The following is an 18,612-nucleotide window of genomic DNA, read 5'->3' as shown; positions in this document are numbered from 1 at the left end:
AAGCATAACATTCATGATCTTTAATCTTAATTTTAATAGTAGGTTCCCACTCATCATAAATTTTTCTAGGGATAGAAACTTCTAATTCAAGCTTTTCTTCATGGGATTGCATTAAAGCATCAACGATATGTTTCGTAAAAGCTTTGTTTTGATCATAATCATGAGGAGAATTTAACACGGATTGCAACAAGGAAATACAATCTATCAAAGAGCACTTATCATAATTAAATTTCTTGAAATCCAAAATGGTGGGTTTATTGCTTTGTAAAGTTTTGACCTCCTCAATCCCGCTTTTACCAATTTTTGCATCAAGATCTAAAAACTCCGAATCATTGGGACGCCTTCTAACTAAAGTTGACTCATCTCCAGTCCCATATTTATAAAGATTCATATTGGCAAACAAAGATTTAATAAGAGACACACCAATCACTTTTAGATCCTCATCATTATTATCATGAAAACTAGAAGAACACGCTTTCACAAAGCAATCTATTTTAGCACGCATCCTAGCGGTTCTTTCTTTGCACTCATCAATGGAAATTCTTATGGCTTTGAGAGACTCATTGATACCATGCTTAGGTGGAATAGATATAAGTTTCAAAGAATCGACACAAAGAGAATTTCTATCCATGTTCCTAACCAACTCATCAATCTTAAGAAATATTTCTTCAAGCAAAGCATTGAAATTCTGTTGCGAATTCATAAATTCTTTAACACTAGTCTCAAAATCAGAGGGCATATTATTAAAATTTCCATAATAGTTGTTGTAGGAATTACTAGGGAACGACCTAGAATTAAAATTTCCTCTATACGCATTGTTACCAAAATTGTTCCTACCAACAAAATTCAAATCCATAGATTCATTATTATTCTCAATCAAAGTGGACAAAGGCATATCATTAGGATTAGAAGAAACACTCTTATTAGCAAACAATTTCATAAGTTCATCCATCTTTCCACTCAAAACATTAATCTCTTCAATAGCATGAACTTTTTTACTAGTGGATCTTTCGGTATGCCATTGAGAATAATTAACCATAATATTGTCTAGGAGTTTAGTAGCTTCTCCTAAAGTGATTTCCATAAAAGTGCCTCCTAAGGCCGAATCTAAAAGATTTCTAGAAGCAAAATTCAATCCAACATAATTTTTTTGTATAATCATCCATAAATTCAAACCATGTGTAGGGAAATTACTTATCATTAATTTCATGCTCTCCCAAGCTTCTGCAACATGCTCATGCTCAAGTTGCTTAAAATTCATAATATCGTTCCTAAGAGAGATGATCTTAGCGGGAGGAAAATACTTAGAGATAAAAGCATCTTTGCACTTATTCCATGAATCAATACTATTTTTAGGCAAAGAAGAGAACCAAGTTTTAGCAAGATCTCTAAGAGAAAACAGAAATAACTTCAATTTAACAATATTATTATCCACATCTTTCTTCTTTTTCATATCACACAAATCAATGAAGCTGTTTAGATGGGTAGCGGCATCTTCACTAGGAAGGCCAGAAAATTGATCTTTCATAAAAAGATTCAACAAAGCGGTATTGATTTCACAAGATTCATCATCGGTAGTAGGAGCAATCGGAGTGCTAATAAAATCATTATTGTTGCTATTGGAAAAGTCACATAATTTAGTATTATCTTGAGCCATGGTGAAAAACAATCAATCCAACACACAAGCAAACAAGAGGCAAGTGAAAAGAGGCGAACGGAAAAAGGGCGAATAAAACGTCAAAGGTGAAGTGGGGGAGAGGAAAACGAGAGGCAAATGGCAAATAATGTAATGCGAGGGGTAAGAGTTTGTGATGAGTACTTGGTATGTGTTGACTTGAGCGTAAATCTCCCCAGCAACGGCGCCAGAAATGACTAGTTGATGGGAGATCAAATCTTGACTTGACTTGGTGCAAATCTCCCCGGCAACGGCGCCAGAAATCCTTCTTACTACCTCTTGAGCATGCGTTGGTTTTCCTTTGAAGAGGAAAGGGTGATGCAGCAAAGTAGCGTAAGTATTTCCCTTGGTTTTGAGAACCAAGATATCAATCCAGTAGGAGACTACACGCAAGACGCCTAGTACCTGCACAAACAAATAAGAGCCTTGCAACCAACACGATAAAGGGGTTGTCAATCCCTTCATGGCCACTTGCAAAAGTGAGATCTGATAAAGATAATAAGATAAATAATTTTGGTATTTTTGTATAGATTGGAAAGTAAAGATTGCAAAATAAATAGTAAACTAGAATTGTAGATGATAATCCACAAGTATAGGGGATCGCAACAGTTTTCGAGGGTAGAGTATTCAACCCAAATTTATTGATTTGACACAAGGGGAGCCAAAGAATATTCTCAAGTATTAGCAGCTGAGTTGTCAATTCAACCACACCTGGAAACTTAGTATCTGCAGCAAAGTATTTAGTAGCAAAGTAATATGATAGTAGTGGTAACGGTAGCAAAAGGTAACAGTAGTAAAAGTGATGTTTTTGGTATTTTGCAGTGATGATAGCAATAGCAACGGAAAAGTAAATAAGCGAAGAACAATATATGGAAAGCTCGTAGGCAATGGATCAGTGATGGAGAATTATGTCGGATGCGGTTCATCATGTAATAGTCATAACCTAGGGTGACATAGAACTAGCTCCAGTTCAACAACGTAATGTAGGCATGTATTCCGAATATAGTCATACGTGCTTACGGAAAAGAACTTGCATGACATCTTTTGTCCTACCCTCCCGTGGCAGCGGGGTCCTAATGGAAACTAAGGGATATTAAGGCCTCCTTTTAATAGAGTACTGGAACAAAGCATTAGCACATACTGAATACATGAACTCCTCAAACTATGGTCATCACCGGTAAGTATCCCGATTATTGTCACTTCGGGGTTAACAGATCATAACACATAATAGGTGACTATAGACTTGCAAGATAGGATCAAGAACTCTCATATATTGATGAAAACATAATAGGTTCAGATCTAAAATCATGGCACTCGGGCCCTAGTGACAAGCATTAAGCATAGCAAAGTCATAGCAACATCAATCTCAGAACATAGTGGATACTAGGGATCAAACCCTAACAAAACTAACTCAATTACATGATAAATCTCATCCAACCCATCACCGTCCAGCAAGCCTACGATGGAATTACTCATGCACGACGGTGAGCATCATGAAATTGGTGATGGAGGATGGTTGATGATGACGATGGTGACAGATTCCCCTCTCCGGAGCCCCGAACGGACTCCAGATCGGCCCTCCCGAGAGGTTTTAGGGCTTGGCGGCGGCTCCGTATCGTAAAACGCGATGAATTCTTGTCTCTGATTTTTTTCTCCCCGAAACACAATATATAGAGTTCAAGTTGGAGTCAGAGGAGCTCCAGGGGCCCCACGAGGTAGGGGGCTTTGCCCTAGGGGGTAGGCACGCGTGCCCCCTACCTCGTGGACAGGTGGTGGGCCCCCTGGCCTTCATCTTTTTCAAGGATTTTTTTATATTTTCCAAAAAGTTGTTCCATGAAGTTTCAGGTCATTCCGAGAACGTTTGTTTCTGCACATAAATAACACCATGGTAATTCTGCTAAAAACAGTGTCAGTCCAGATTAGTTCCATTCTAATCATGCAAGTTAGAGCCCAAAACAAGGGCAAAAGTGTTTGGAAAAGTACATACGACGGAGACGTATCAACTCCCCCAAGCTTAAACCTTTGCTTGTCCTCAAGCAATTCAGTTGATAAACTGAAAGTGATAAAGAAAAACTTTTACAAACTCTGTTTGCTCTTCTTGTTGTATTATGTAAAGCCAGCATTCAAGTTTTCAGCAAAGATTATAACTAACCACATTCGCAATAATTCTTAGGTCTCAAGTTTACTCATATCAATAGCATAATCAACTAGGGATTAATAATAATAAATCTTGGATGACAACACTTTCTGAAAACAATCATAATATGATATAACAAGATGGTATCTCGCTAGCCCTTTCTGAGACCACAAAACATAAATGCAGAGCACCTTTAAAGATCAAGGACTGACTAGACATTGTAATTCATGGTAAAAGAGATCCAGTCAAGTCATACTCAATGTAAACTAACAGTAATGAATGCAAATGACAGCGGTGCTCTCCAACTGGTGCTTTTTAATAAGAGGATGGTGACTCAGCATAAAAGTAAATAGATAGGCCCTTCGCAGAGGGAAGCAAGGATTTGTAGAGGTGCCAGAGCTCGGTTTTGAAACAGAGGTGAATAATATTTTGAGTGCTATACTTTCATTGTCAACGTAACAACCAAGAGATGGCAATATCTTCCATGCTACACACATTATAGGCGGTTCGCAAACAGAATGATAAAGTTTATACTCCCCCTTCCACCAACAAGCATCAATCCATGGCTTGCTCGAAACAACGAGTGCCTCCAACTAACAAGATTCACATGGGGAGTTTTGTTTGAAATTATTTTGATTTAGTTTGCATACAACATGGGACTGGGCATCCCGGTGACCAGCCACTTTCTCATGAGTGAGGAGCGGAGTCCACTCCTCTTGAGAATAACCCGCCTAACATGGAAGATACAGACAACCCTAGTTGATACATGAGCTATTCGAGCATACAAAACAGGATATTTATTTGAAGGTTTAGAGTTTGGCACATACAAATTTACTTAGAACGGCAGGTAGATACCGTATATAGGTAGGTATAGTGGACTCATATGGAATAACTTTGGGGTTTAAGGAGTTGGACACACAAGCAGTATTTCCGCTTAGTACAAGTGAAGGCTAGCAAAAGACTGGGAAGCGACCAGCTAGAGAGCGACAACAGTCATGAACATGCATTAAAATTAATCAACACCGAATGCGAGCATGAGTAGGATATAATCCACCATGAACATAAATATCGTGAAGGCTATGTTGATTTTGTTTCAACTACATGCGTGAACATGCGCCAAGTCAAGTCACTTAAATCATTCAGAGGAGGATACCACCCTATCATACCACATCACAACCATTTTAATAGCATGTTGGCACACAAGGTAAACCATTATAACTCATAGCTAATCAAGCATGGCACAAGAAACTATGATCTCTAGTTGTCCTTGCAAACATGTTTATTCATAATAGGCTGAATCAGGAACGATGAACTAATCATATTTACGAAAACAAAAGAGGTCGAGTTCATACCAGCTTTTCTCATCTTAGTCAGTCCATCATATATTGTCATAATTTCCTTTCACTTGCACGACCAAACGATGTGAATAATAATAATAATAGTGCATGTGCATTGGACTAAGCTGGAATCTGCAAGCATTCAATAAATAGGAGAAGACAAGGCAATATGGGCTCTTTTGTCAGATCAACAAGTATGCATACAAGAGCCACTTCAACAATTTAATTATGGTCTTCTCCTATCAACCCCCAAAGAAAAGAAAAGAAATGAAACTATTTACATGGGAGAGCTCCCAACAAGTAAAAGAAGAACATGAAATCTTTTTGGGTTTTTTTTAATTACTACAACAAGCATGGAAAGTAAACTAATTAAAAGCTACAACTAATTTTTTTTGGTTTTTCTTAAGGTTTATCAAACACACAAGAAGAAAGCATAAAAAGGAAATTAAACTAGCATGGATGATACAATGAAAAAGTATGAGCACCAACATCTAGCAATGAGTGTGTGAACATAAATGTAATGTCGGTGAGAAATACATACTCCCCCAAGCTTAGGCTTTTGGCCTAAGTTGGTCTATGGCCACGGCTGGCCTGACGAATATCCATAATAATAGCTGGGGTCATACTGAGATGCACCGGCTATCGCCTCCTGAGCTGCAGCGTGGTGACGAGAGGCCTCCGCTCTCCTCTCGTACTCATCTGCCTCCTATTTGGTAATAACATATCTTCCGTTTGCCTGATGATCAAAGAAGGCAGGAGCAGGGAGAGTAATATGGACAACACGACGTCTGTCAAAGATTAGTCGATACTGGAGAGGTGATTCGTTCCTCTTGACAAACTGGTGGTGAACCATAGCATTAGAGTCTAGGTAAGCAGGGGGTAATTCAATATCATCTTTGTGTGTGGCTACACCAAGAAAATTAGCTATGCGGGTTGCATAAATTCTCTAAAGAAATCTCCATTAAATCTATTAAGATGCAACCTACGTGCAACAATGGCTCCCAAATTATAAGATTTATCTCCTAATATAGCACTCCTAAGAATACTGAGGTCAGGGACACACATATGACATGCCTCATCTTTACCATTAATGCATCTACCTATGAAGAGAGCAAAATAATGTATAGCTGGAAAGTGAATGCTCCCTATGGTATCTTGTGTAATATCTCTAGATTCTCCCACAGTTATGTTAGCAAGAAAATCTCTAAATTCAGATTTGCGAGGATCCCTTATACTACCCCATTGTGGAAGTTTGCAAGCAGTGGTAAAATCCTCTAAGTCCATAGTGTAAGAATTTTCATAAAGATCAAACAGGACAGTCGAAGAATTACGTGAAAATGAAAATTCAAAGCTCCTCACAAAGGAATTAGTGAGATTGTGATACTGGCTGCACTTCTCTTCCTCGAAGCTCACAAGATCAGTGTTACGCAAATATGCGTTGAATTCTTCCTTAATTCCCGCTCGATCCATAAAGTTTTCAGAAGGCCACTCACAAGGACGCACTGGAGCATCTCTTGGTGGCTCTTCATCAGCATCACGCATTGCAAGCCTGGGTCCTTGCTTCCTTGAGGAACCACCTTGGAACATTTTCCTAAGCATATTTCTTCCTCTGAAAAATTCTGAAATTTTTTAGTAACTTCAAAATAAAAGTAAACCAAACTCAATAATATTGATAGAAACTACTCCTACAAGTGCCTAGGGCCTATATCATGCATCAAAACTACTTTTGACCATATAAATTTGACATGCAATCTCAAGAACATGGTCACCTAGGCAGCACAAATTTGCAATGAATAAAGCACTAGAACAAAAACTAATTGGACCAATGGAGGAGTCACATACCAAGGAACAATCTCCCCAAGCAGTTTTGTGGGAGGTGCTTTGAGCAAGGAGATCGAAAATGGCAGCAAGATGAGCTTGGATTCGGGTTTGAGCTGGATATTCGTGTTTGTGGGAGGAAGAAGTGTGTGGGTGCAGGAATAAGTGGAGGAGGGCCACCATGGGCCCACGAGGCAGGGGGCGCGCCATACCCTCCTGGGCGCGCCCTCTACCCTCGTGGGCAGGTGGTTGACCCCCTGCTGTGTTCTCAGTGCCAAATATTCTCAAATATTCCAGAAAAAATCATATTTAAATTTCAGGGCATTTGGAGAACTTTTATTTTCGGGGTATTTTATATTACACGGATAATCAGATAACAGACAAAAAAATGCTATTTTTATTCTATTTAATATAAATAACAGAAACTAAAAGGAGGGTACAGCAGGTTATGCCTGCTAGTTTCATCAATCTCTTGATCATCAAATGGAATCCACTAACAAGGTTGATCAAGTCTTGTTAACGAACTCATTCCGAATAACATGGAACCGTCGAAATTTCGAATAACACTATATTACCTCAACGGGGATATGCACATCCCCAATAATAAGAATATCATATTTCTTCTTGACAGTAGGAAGAGGAAATCCAAAACCTCCAAATATAAGCGATGGGATTTTCCCAATAGAGTTGATACTATGAACTTGAGGTTGTTTCCTCTGAAAGTGTACCGTATGCTCATGACCATTAACATGAAAAGTGACATTTCCTTTAGTGCAATCAATAACAGCCCCTGCAATATTCAAAAAGGGTCTTCCAAGAATAATAGACATACTATCGTCCTCGGGAATATCAAGAATAAGAAAGTCCATTAAAATAGTAACATTTACAACTACAACAGGCACATCCACACAAATATCGACATGTATAGAAGTTGATTTATCAGCCATTTGCAAAGATATGTCAGTAGGTGTCAACTTATTCAAATCAAGTCTACGATATACAGAGAGAGGCATAACACTAACACCGGCTCCAACATCGCATAAAGTAGTTTTAACATAGTTTCTTTTAATGGAGCAAGGTATAGTTGGTACACCGGGATATCCATGTTTCTTTGGTATTCCACCCTTAAAAGTATAATTAGCAAGCATGGTAGAAATTTCAGCTTCCGGTATCTTTCTTTTATTTGTGACAATTTCTTTCATGTACTTAGCATAAGGATTCATTTTGAGCATATCGGTTAATCGCATACGCAAAAAGATAGGTCTAATCATTTCAGCAAAGCGCTCAAAATCCTCATCATCCTTTTTCTTGGATGGTTTGGGAGGAAAAGGCATGGGTTTCTGAACCCATGGTTCTCTTTCTTTACCGTGTTTCCTAGCAACAAAGTCTTTCTTATCATAACGTTGATTCTTTGATTGTGGGCTATCAAGATCAACGTCAGGTTCAATTTCTATATCATTATCATTACTAGGTTGAGCATCATCATGAACATTATCATTAGCATTATCACTAGTTTCAAGTTCATTACCAGATTGAGTTTTAGCATCAGAAATAGAAATAACATTTGGATTCTCAGGTGATTCAATAACAGGTTCACTAGAAGCATGCAAAGTCCTACCATTTTTCTTTTTCTTCCTTTTAGAAGGACTAGGTGCATCTATATTGTTTCTCTAAGAATCTTGCTCAATTCTCTTAGGGTGGCCTTTAGGATACAAAGGTTCCTGAGTCATTTTACCACCTCTAATCATAACTCTAACAACATTATCATTATCTTTACTATTCAATTCATTGAGCAAATCATTTTGAGCTTTAAGTACTTGTTCTACTTGAGTGGTAACCATAGAAGCATGTTTACTAATAAGTTTAAGTTCACCTTTGACATTAGCCATATAATCACCCAAGTGTTCAAACGTACTTGAATTGTATTTCAATTGTCTACCAAAATAAGCATTAAAATCTTCTTGCTTAGCCATAAATTTATCAAACTCATCTAAGCATGTGCTAGCAAACATAGTAAATGGGATTTCAGCTTTAGCATATCTATAGAGAGAATTTACCTTTACTACCTGTGTCGGGTTATCAAGACCATGAGTTTATTCAATAGGTAAAGGATTAAGATTATATGTTTCTTCAACAGGCGGTAAATTAAGACCATGTATTTCTTCAATAGGAGGTAAATTCTTAACATCTTCAGCTTTAATACCTTTTTTATTCATAGATTTCTTTGCCTCTTGCTATCTCCAGGACTGAGAAATAGCATACCCCTCTTCTTCGGAGTTGGTTTAGGAATTGGCTCCGGAGGTGTCCAATTATTTTCATTTGTCAACATATTATTCAATAGAATTTCAGCTTCATCCGGTGTTCTTTCCCTGAAAACAGAACCAGCACAACTATCCAGGTAATCTCTGGAAGCATCGGTTAGTCCATTATAAAAGATATCAAGTATTTCATTTTTCTTAAGAGGATGATTAGGCAAAGCATTAAGTAATTGGAGAAGCCTCACCCAAGCTTGTGGGAGACTCTCTTCTTCAATTTGCACAAAATTATATATACCCTTAAAGCAGCTTGTTTCTTATGAGTAGGGAAATATTTAGCAGAGAAGTAATAAATCATATCCTGGGGACTACACACACAACTAGGATCAAGAGAATTAAACCATATCTTAGCATCACCCTTTAATGAGAACGGAAATATTTTAAGGATATAAAAGTAGCGGGTTCTCTCATCATTAGTGAACAGGGTGGCTATGTCATTTAATTTAGTAAGATGTGCCACAACAATTTTAGATTCATAGCCATGAAAAGGATCAGATTCAACCAAAGTAATTATATCAGGATCAACATAGAATTCATAATCCTTATCAGTAACACAGATAGGTGAAGTAGCAAAAGCAGGGTCAGGTTTCATCCTAGCATTTAGAGATTGCTTATTCCATTTAGCTAATAACCTCTTAAGTTCGTATATATCTTTGCAAGCTAAAGTATCTAAAGATGCTTCTTTATCAAAAACATAACCCTCAAGAATAACAGACAAATCTTCATCATCAATTTCATCAGTATTATCAGATTCAATATTTTCAATCTCTGTAGCCCTAGCAAGTTGTTCACCAAGAAATTCATGAAGTGGCACAGTAGTATCAAGCATAGAAGTAGTTTCCTCATAAGTATCTTGTATAGCAGAAGTGGCATCATCAATAACATGCGACATATCAGAATGAATAGCAGAAGTAGGTTTAGGTGTCGCAAGCTTACTCAAAACAGAAGGTGAATCAAGTGCAGAGCTAGATGGCAGTTCCTTACCTCCCCTCGTAGTTGAGGGATAAATCTTGGTTCTTGGATCTTTCAAGTTCTTCATAATGATAAACAGATATAAATCCAAAGTGACTCAAAGAATAGAGCTATGCTCCCCGGCAACGGTGCCAGAAAATAGTCTTGATAACCCACAAGTATAGGGGATCGCAACAGTTTTCGAGTGTCGAGTATTCAACCCAAATTTATTGATTCGACACAAGGGGAGGCAAAGAATATTCTCAAGTATTAGCAGCTGTCAATTCAACCACACCTGGAAACTTAGTATCTGCAGCAAAGTATTTAGTAGCAAAGTAATATGATAGTAGTGGTAACGGTAGCAAAAGGTAACAGTAGTAAAAGTGATGTTTTTGGTATTTTGTAGTGATGATAGCAATAGCAACGGAAAAGTAAATAAGCGAAGAACAATATATGGAAAGCTCGTAGGCAATGGATCAGTGATGGAGAGTTATGCCGGATGCGGTTCATAATGTAACAGTCATAACCTAGGGTGACACAGAACTAGCTCCAGTTCATCAATGTAATGTAGGCATGTATTCCGAATATAGTCATATGTACTTATGGAAAAGAACTTGCATGACATCTTTTGTCCTACCCTCCCATGGCAGCGGGGTCCTAATGGAAACTAAGGGATATTAAGGCCTCCTTTTAATAGAGTACCGGAACAAAGCATTAGCACATAGTGAATACATGTACTCCTCAAACTATGGTCATCACCGGTAAGTATCCCGATTATTGTCACTTCGGGGTTAACGGATCATAACACTTAATAGGTGACTATAGACTTGCAAGATAGGATCAAGAACTCTCATATATTGATGAAAGCATAATAGGTTCAGATCTAAAATCATGGCACTCAGGCCCTAGTGACAAGCATTAAGCATAGCAAAGTCATAGCAACATCAATCTCAGAACATAGTGGATACTAGGGATCAAACCCTAACAAAACTAAATCAATTCACTACAAAAAATACACTTCAGAGATGATACGTGTTTGTCACAGTAGGTCGCGTTTTTTTGCCATGCATGTACATCCATGACAAATTTATGACAGAATCAAGATAGTCATACCTGTGCTGTCATAGAAGTGTTCCATGACATTACCAAAATTATCATCACGGAAGTGTCCACTTCCATGACGATAAATCGCGCGTTACAGAAGTGCTTTCGTCAAGGGTGACCAACACGTGGCATCCACTGTAACAGAACGCCGTTAAGCTATTGGGTCAGGTTTTGAATCCGATAACCCGTTAACAGCCCCGACCAATGGGGATTTTCCATGTGTAAAATCATCATTGGCTGGAGGAAACACGTGTCGGCTCACCGTTGGGATAGATGTCATCCGCTCATTGGACCGAAGGCGCCTATGATACGGCGACACATGGCATGGCCCAACAGAGGCCCTTTCCTGTGAAAAGGCCGACCCGTTTGACTTGGTCAAAAGGTGGTGGGCCGGCCCACGGAAAGCCTATTAACGGCATGTTCGCATATAGCCCATTTACAACCCGCTAACCCAGGGCCCATTATGCCCTATCCGAATTAGGCCCAGTAGCGCATCATCTGGGCCGTCCAATATGATTCAGCCCGTTTTAACTTCCGGCCCATGTGTGGCCCATGACTTCTTTCGGCCCACATGAGGACCTTTGTAACTCTTGGCCCATTAACGGCCCGTGGTGAAATTAGCCCGTAATGAATAGTGTATCACTTTATACCCATTAACGACACGTTATTCCATTGGGCCGTTTCCAGCCGAAGTTATCTTTTGGCCTTCTCAGGGCCCATTGATTCTTGGGCTCATTTGCAGCATTCGGTTACATACGGCCTGTTACTGTCATTTTCTGCTTGTGGGCCAAATTCAGCCCGTCGTTACAGTCGGCCCGTTTGCAGACCGTTAATACGTTGGGCCGTTTTCATGTAAAAAAACCCGTTGGGCTGTTTTCATAGAGTTATCAAATATGGCCTATTAATGGCCCATTATGGTCCACGAATAGTACGGCCCATGATTGGCGAAATGATGATACGCCCCGTAGAAGGCCCATGGATCCTACGGCTCGTATGAGGCCCATGGATAGTACGGCCCGTAGAAGGCCCATGGACCCTACGGCCCGTAGAAGGCCCATGGACCCTAAGGCCCGTATAGAAGGCCGATGGATCCTATGGCCGGACGAAGGCCCATGGATCATACGGCCTGCAGGAGGCCGATGATTACAACAGTCCGTGTGTTGCCACGATTATTTTGGCCTAGTTACCAAAAATAGGCTATTGTGGCCGCTAGAAAAAAACAGAAAAAGAACTGCAGTGACGACAAGCAAACAACTAAACAAGACAATAAGGAAATAAATAAGCAAGCAATTAATGCTAGCCTATTACTGCTATTACTCATATTACATCCACTGGGCATCAAAGTTCGCCACTAGTGCAAATATAGGGAACAAAGCAGCACATTACATACACTAGCCGTCAAAATTGGCCACCAGTGCAAATAAACGCGGCAGCAAAACAAGAGCATAACTAAAACAACTTCAGAAGAGCTCAAGAAATGTTGTCCTGGGTATCCACCATGCTGGCAATAAGCTTAGCAAGCTGATTAGCTTTGTCCTGTTTGGCGCTAAAATCCTCCAACGCTTGCTGTTGCACCAGAAAGTATGCATCCGAATGCTCCAGGGACTTCCGCAGTCCTTCCGCTTCTTGTCGTAGCACAACTGACTGATGTCTTTCAGCTTGTAGTTGAGACTCAAGAAACCGAACTGATTCAGACAGTGAGTTTGAATAGCTTGTGCAAGTGGTAGTGGCCAGTAACTCGAACACTAAACCAAGACAGGACTTTGGGGTTGTCTCGCTGTCTTCAAGATAGTCTTCCTTAGCTGTTTTATCAGCTTTGTTGGAGACCAACAAGGATGTGTCACTATCCTGAACCTTATCTTCATTACTTCCTTTACCATTGCTTAATAAGGCACTCTTCCCCAATATACTGTCAGCATTCTAAAAGAAGAAACAAGCAGACACATAACAAGTTTAGCATGTACTAGTATATGAAACTCATTTCGGCGAACCAGTTCATTAGTAAGGTGGACAGGATTAAACTACCAAGTCTTCTATTGCCAAGTACTAGTACATAATAAAAGCATCAAACAAACATATATCTATGTCCTATGGTCACTGCATTGTCTTGCCAAATCAAAATAGAGACACGGTTCAAATCATATCAGTTCAAGACAAAGCAGCAGTGAAAGAATACAAAGCGTGGGAAACTACACGGCACAACAAGATTTCAGATGGGTACCACGAGTCTACATGTACAACAACACTATTGGCTCTGTTGTGATGCTAGTAATGTGCATGATATGAAAGTCAACTATATACACAATTGAAATTGAAATCAACAGAGCTATTGATAAGAGCAAACCTTTTAAAGAAACATGCGTGAACATACATGTTGTGCCATTGGAGTTTCGATTGGATCCTTCAATTTAAAAATAAGTTTGTATGAGTAAATACGGTGATACAAGAGCAAAGCAATCATAGTTAAAAAAGGCACGCCTAAGCGAGTGCTTAAGCGTGCCTAGGCTCTAGGCGTTGGCAAAACGCATTGCACATAAATACACATAATTTGTGCATAACTGCGCATAAGCATGCGCTTTGGTCAGTAAAGCGCAAGGCGGTGGCAAAACACACAATTAACGCCTAGCACTTTTTTGAACTATGATAGCAATGGAATCTTAAATTAGAACAACTGTTCTTTAGGTTTAGGCACTTGTTCTACATGAACAGAGTACAATAAGACGCAAGAATATAATACTTAAAAAATAGAAAATGAGCTCATAGACCTTACAACATTCTTAGTTCGGGACCAGTACAGAACAAGGCGTTCCCAGTCATCGTCCAGTAAATGTGTCTCAGGAGAATGTAAAGAAATTTGATGAGTTTCTTTGCCGGTGAAGTGCGTTTTCTTCAGGTAATTCCGATACTGCCACCAAGCATTCTTGAAGATAGCAGAGGTATTAGCACAGGTTACCTCATCCTGAGTTTCCAAATCGGTCCTTCTCTATAGAGAAAAATGGGAAAATTTGTTGTATTATAACCATCATGGAGGTAGGATGTATGGGAGGAAGCAAAGTAATTGCCATGAATAACATTACTTACACATAACTCCTGGACAAACACCTGCAACTGGCATTTTCCTTCATCTTTAGTATAATATTTCCAAGATGGGAAGATACGCACATACGATTTAACAACATCAAATGTGATAGATGCTAAACTAAGACTAGCAGGTTGTGCTTCCTCCACAGGAATAGGCGTACTAACTGGTGGAGTTGGGGTTCGCCAAGATAGTACTGGCCCTTTGGGCACTAGAGCTGCCTTACTAACTGCTCTTGTTTGGGAGCTGTGTGGTGGAGATGGTGTTGTGTCAACAGGAACTGGGTTACTATCGGCTGGGGCTGGGGTTAGATTGGGTGAAGTTGTTTCTCTGTCCATCGCAGTAGGGGTACAATCTGCGAGAGTTTGGGTTATGTGTGGTAGGGCTGGTTCTTGTGCATGTACAACCAGGGTGCTATCTCCACCCAGAGGTAGCACTGTTTTGTTTGAAGACCGTGTTTTTAGTCCGCTAGATACTAGCATCACCCGTTCCAATTCAAATGGCTGATAAACAAGAAACATAGTTGAATGTACAGACATTGTATGAGAGACAGATGCAATAGATAGTGTGTAAAAAAGAGGGCATGAAATAGTTGACATGTATATTGTTTAACTAAAACGGATAGCATGACATAATTTCACATATATGATGTCTATCTAAACTAGATAGCAGAGAATAACATAATTCAAAGATATGATGAATAACTAAACAGGATCGCATGACATAATTCACCTACATGTTATCTAAGTAATCAGGATCGCATCATTTAATTCACATATGTGATTTATATGCTAGACAAAGGGCATTCGATATGATGCCTGAACTAAGAACATGGTGTTGAATATTGTGTATATGATGTCTAAACTATGCAATGCAAGGCACCGTATGCATGATATGAGCAGTATAATCGTGCCAAGTTAGAGCATATACCTCAGTGGGGGAATAGGATTAGTCATCTGTCTATGAATCCATCTCTGAGGAGCTATCGGGACCCAACAAGAGATCTGCTTCGACAGGTAGCACTATTTGCTTTGAAGGCCTTGTTTTCACTCCAGATTTTTCCATCTCCCACCCAAATGGCTGATTCACAGGAAGAGTAGTTTAATGTACAAACATTGTCGGCAAATTGAAATGTGATGAAGAAAAGGATGGGCAAGATATCATTCAAATATATGATGCCTGGTTAAACAGGATGGCATTGCACATTTCACATATATTATGGCTGGCTAAAAGACATGAGACTGCATAATTCCCATATATGATATAGAAACTAAACATGTGGCATTACAGAACATGTCTAAACTAAGCAGATGACATATATGATGTCAAAAGTAGGCACTGCAAGGCAACATATGCATGATTTGACTAACATCATCATGCCAAGGTAGAGCAAACACCTTGGGGGGTAAATAGGAGTGGTCAGCGACGTCTGAATCTGCCTCAGAACAGATATCTTCCTTTGGATTACAATCTAGAGAGGGGTGGGGAGGGTTTGCCATTTAACCCTCCATGGAGTGATGTCTGCATGACATTGTATTGCCGTGAAAAACTCTTCTCTTTTTCTCTACATGTTCAGCATGACTGTGTACAATATCTGACATGCATACGAAAAAATATGGTGAGATTATGTGAGGAGAGCATGCAGAAATTTAGAGTGACGGTAACAACCAGTGGATCGATGTTTTTCGTTGAACCAAAATAGCCCTAATGGATCGACGTGAATGTATAGTAATAAGTGATGCAATAAGTGTACAACCTCTTTGCCATAGCCATGTCGACCTCAGCATCATTGGGTTGGTCGCTGAAGCAGTTGAGGTAGAGGTGGCTGTCGGAGGTGTGGAGGAAGATCTGAGGAATCTGTAGACGTCGTCCAGGGCACTGCTCTGTTGTGATGGATCGTTCTGTCGTTGGAGCAGCTCCGGTGAGCCATAAGACGTCAAGGCTGAAGCAGCACAAGACATACATCGTCAATCTCAAGTGGGATTCTAATAGCATCTCCAATAGATGATGTAAAATGGATGTAAAATTAACATCACCAAAAACCACCTCACTACAACAGATGAGGTAAAAACTGTTGACTCTGAACTTAACTGTCGAAACTGAAATTTACCGTGGAATCTGAATGCTACTATTGAAACTGAACGCAATGGTAGTAGAGAGGCACTTGACATGTAGTTTAGGGAGGGCCTGCAGTTCATCTTCAACCTGCACCCCCTGAGCCGCCAGCCACCACCGGCCGAACCGCCGACCCCAGCGCCGCCTCGCCACCCCGAAACAACTCGCCACCGCCACCCCGACCAGCCCTCTAGGCCCCCCACCCTGAACCCTAAGATAGATAGTGGGGTACCTCTCCGGCGAGCCCCTGTCCCCCCTGTGGGTGGTTCTTCCTTAACTCCGGCGAGCCCCCCAACCCCTAAAAATCGACTGACCCAAAAGTCGATTCAGTCGACTGAAGTGTGGCTTAATCGGAGCAGAGCAGCAACACGAGCGAGGGGGAGAGCAGTAGCAGTAGCTGGGCGAGCGAGCGATCGAGCGAGAGCCGGAGCAGCAGCAGCGCGAGCGAGCGAGCGAGAGCCGGAGTAGCAGCAGCAGATCCGGCTGGTATGGACGCCACCACCGAAGGGGCCTCGCACTGGGGGAGAGCCGCCATGGAGATGTCACCTGCGGCGCCGGCTTCAAGGTAGCCGCTCCATGGGGGTGCGGGATGAAGCACTATCGGCACCGGGAGGTCGAGTTAAGGAGGTGGTGCGATGCGATGAGTGTAGAACCTCTTTGGTGGCGCCGAGTAGGCCTCAGCTTCGTCCGAGGAGTCGGTGAGGATGCTGCAGTTCTAGTGGAGCAGGTTAAGGCGGCGCTGTGGGGATGGAGCAGCCGCGATAGACGAGGCGATCGTCGGAGCAGCTCCTTGGAGGTGGAGGACGGGCCGACTGAACCGGCGGGACGGCGAGATGGACGACGGATCCTCATCCGGGGAGGTGGACGAGGGATGTCGAGCTGTTGCGGTGGACGACATCGTCGGGGAAGAGGCTCCGGCTGGGCAGCGGTGACGTGGCGGACGGAGGGTTGGGTTTTGCGGCTGGAGCGGAGAAGTTATGGCGGCCTGGGATTTCGAATGGCGAAAAGGGGGCGATGGGAGGGGGTGAAGCATGACTTAGGGACGCGCTTGTCCAAAATGTAGGGTGTGTTACAAAAGTACCCCCCACTGATTTGAACTAGCGGCCCTTTCGGCTCAGGGTTAGAAGGGGGATTTCGCGTGTCGGGATTTGGCAGCTGGAGGGAGTTTTCACGCGCATTGTAATTTCGGGATAGCAAGGCGCGGGTTGTGAAGGCGTCAGTTTTGGGAGCACGATATCTGAATTTTCAGGATATAACAAGATGCAGGTTGAATTTTAGGGACAAGCCTAATGTGTAGTAATATTGTACTTGTACGTACCAAATCACTTCGCACTTCCCTCAACCAAAAAGAAAACAAAAAAAATAAAACTATTCACACCACACAAAGAGAGAGTTTTACCCCGTTTTACTATACAAATGCTATTCAAAGCTACTCCCTCCTTCCATCTATATAGGGCCTAATGCGTTTTTCGATGCTAACTTTGACCAAATATTAGAGCAATGATATATGACATGCAACTTACACAAAGCACACTGTTAAATTCGTCTGTGAAAGGTTCTTTCAATGATATAATTTTCACATTGTGCATGTCATGTACTATTAATCTTGTCAATAGTCAAAGGCAGTCTTAAAAATCTCATTACGCCCTATATAGATGGAAGGAGGGAGTATGAATCCATGTTATGTCCGATTAAATTTTTTTGCTTGCTGTATAATGCATGTAACCTACTCATACCAACATTTGAGTGCATTCCAAATGTCTATACTACCGGTGCAATTCGAACTAAATTTGAATTCTTTCTCTATTTCAATAAGAATCTACAATCATGATTGTTGCCAACTTCAACCATCATAGTTTCCTTGCTATCCGCCAAATATAAATCGGACGGCCTATAATGCAGGATGGCAGGCACACCATCATCAACAACTCCATTTTTTATAAGAGTAGAGATAAAATATATTAAATGTAGTATAACATGTTCATAACCACACCATGTGTATCACTGTTATATATATTCACACATGTGTCGGTTTGAAACACTATGATAAATTCTTCAAATATCAGAATTCGTTTTTTATA

The sequence above is a fragment of the Triticum dicoccoides genome, chromosome 3A (assembly GCF_002162155.2).
Source record: "Triticum dicoccoides isolate Atlit2015 ecotype Zavitan chromosome 3A, WEW_v2.0, whole genome shotgun sequence".
In the NCBI taxonomy this organism is placed as follows: Eukaryota; Viridiplantae; Streptophyta; class Magnoliopsida; order Poales; family Poaceae; genus Triticum; species Triticum dicoccoides.
Note: the sequence above shows the minus strand (reverse complement) of the source record.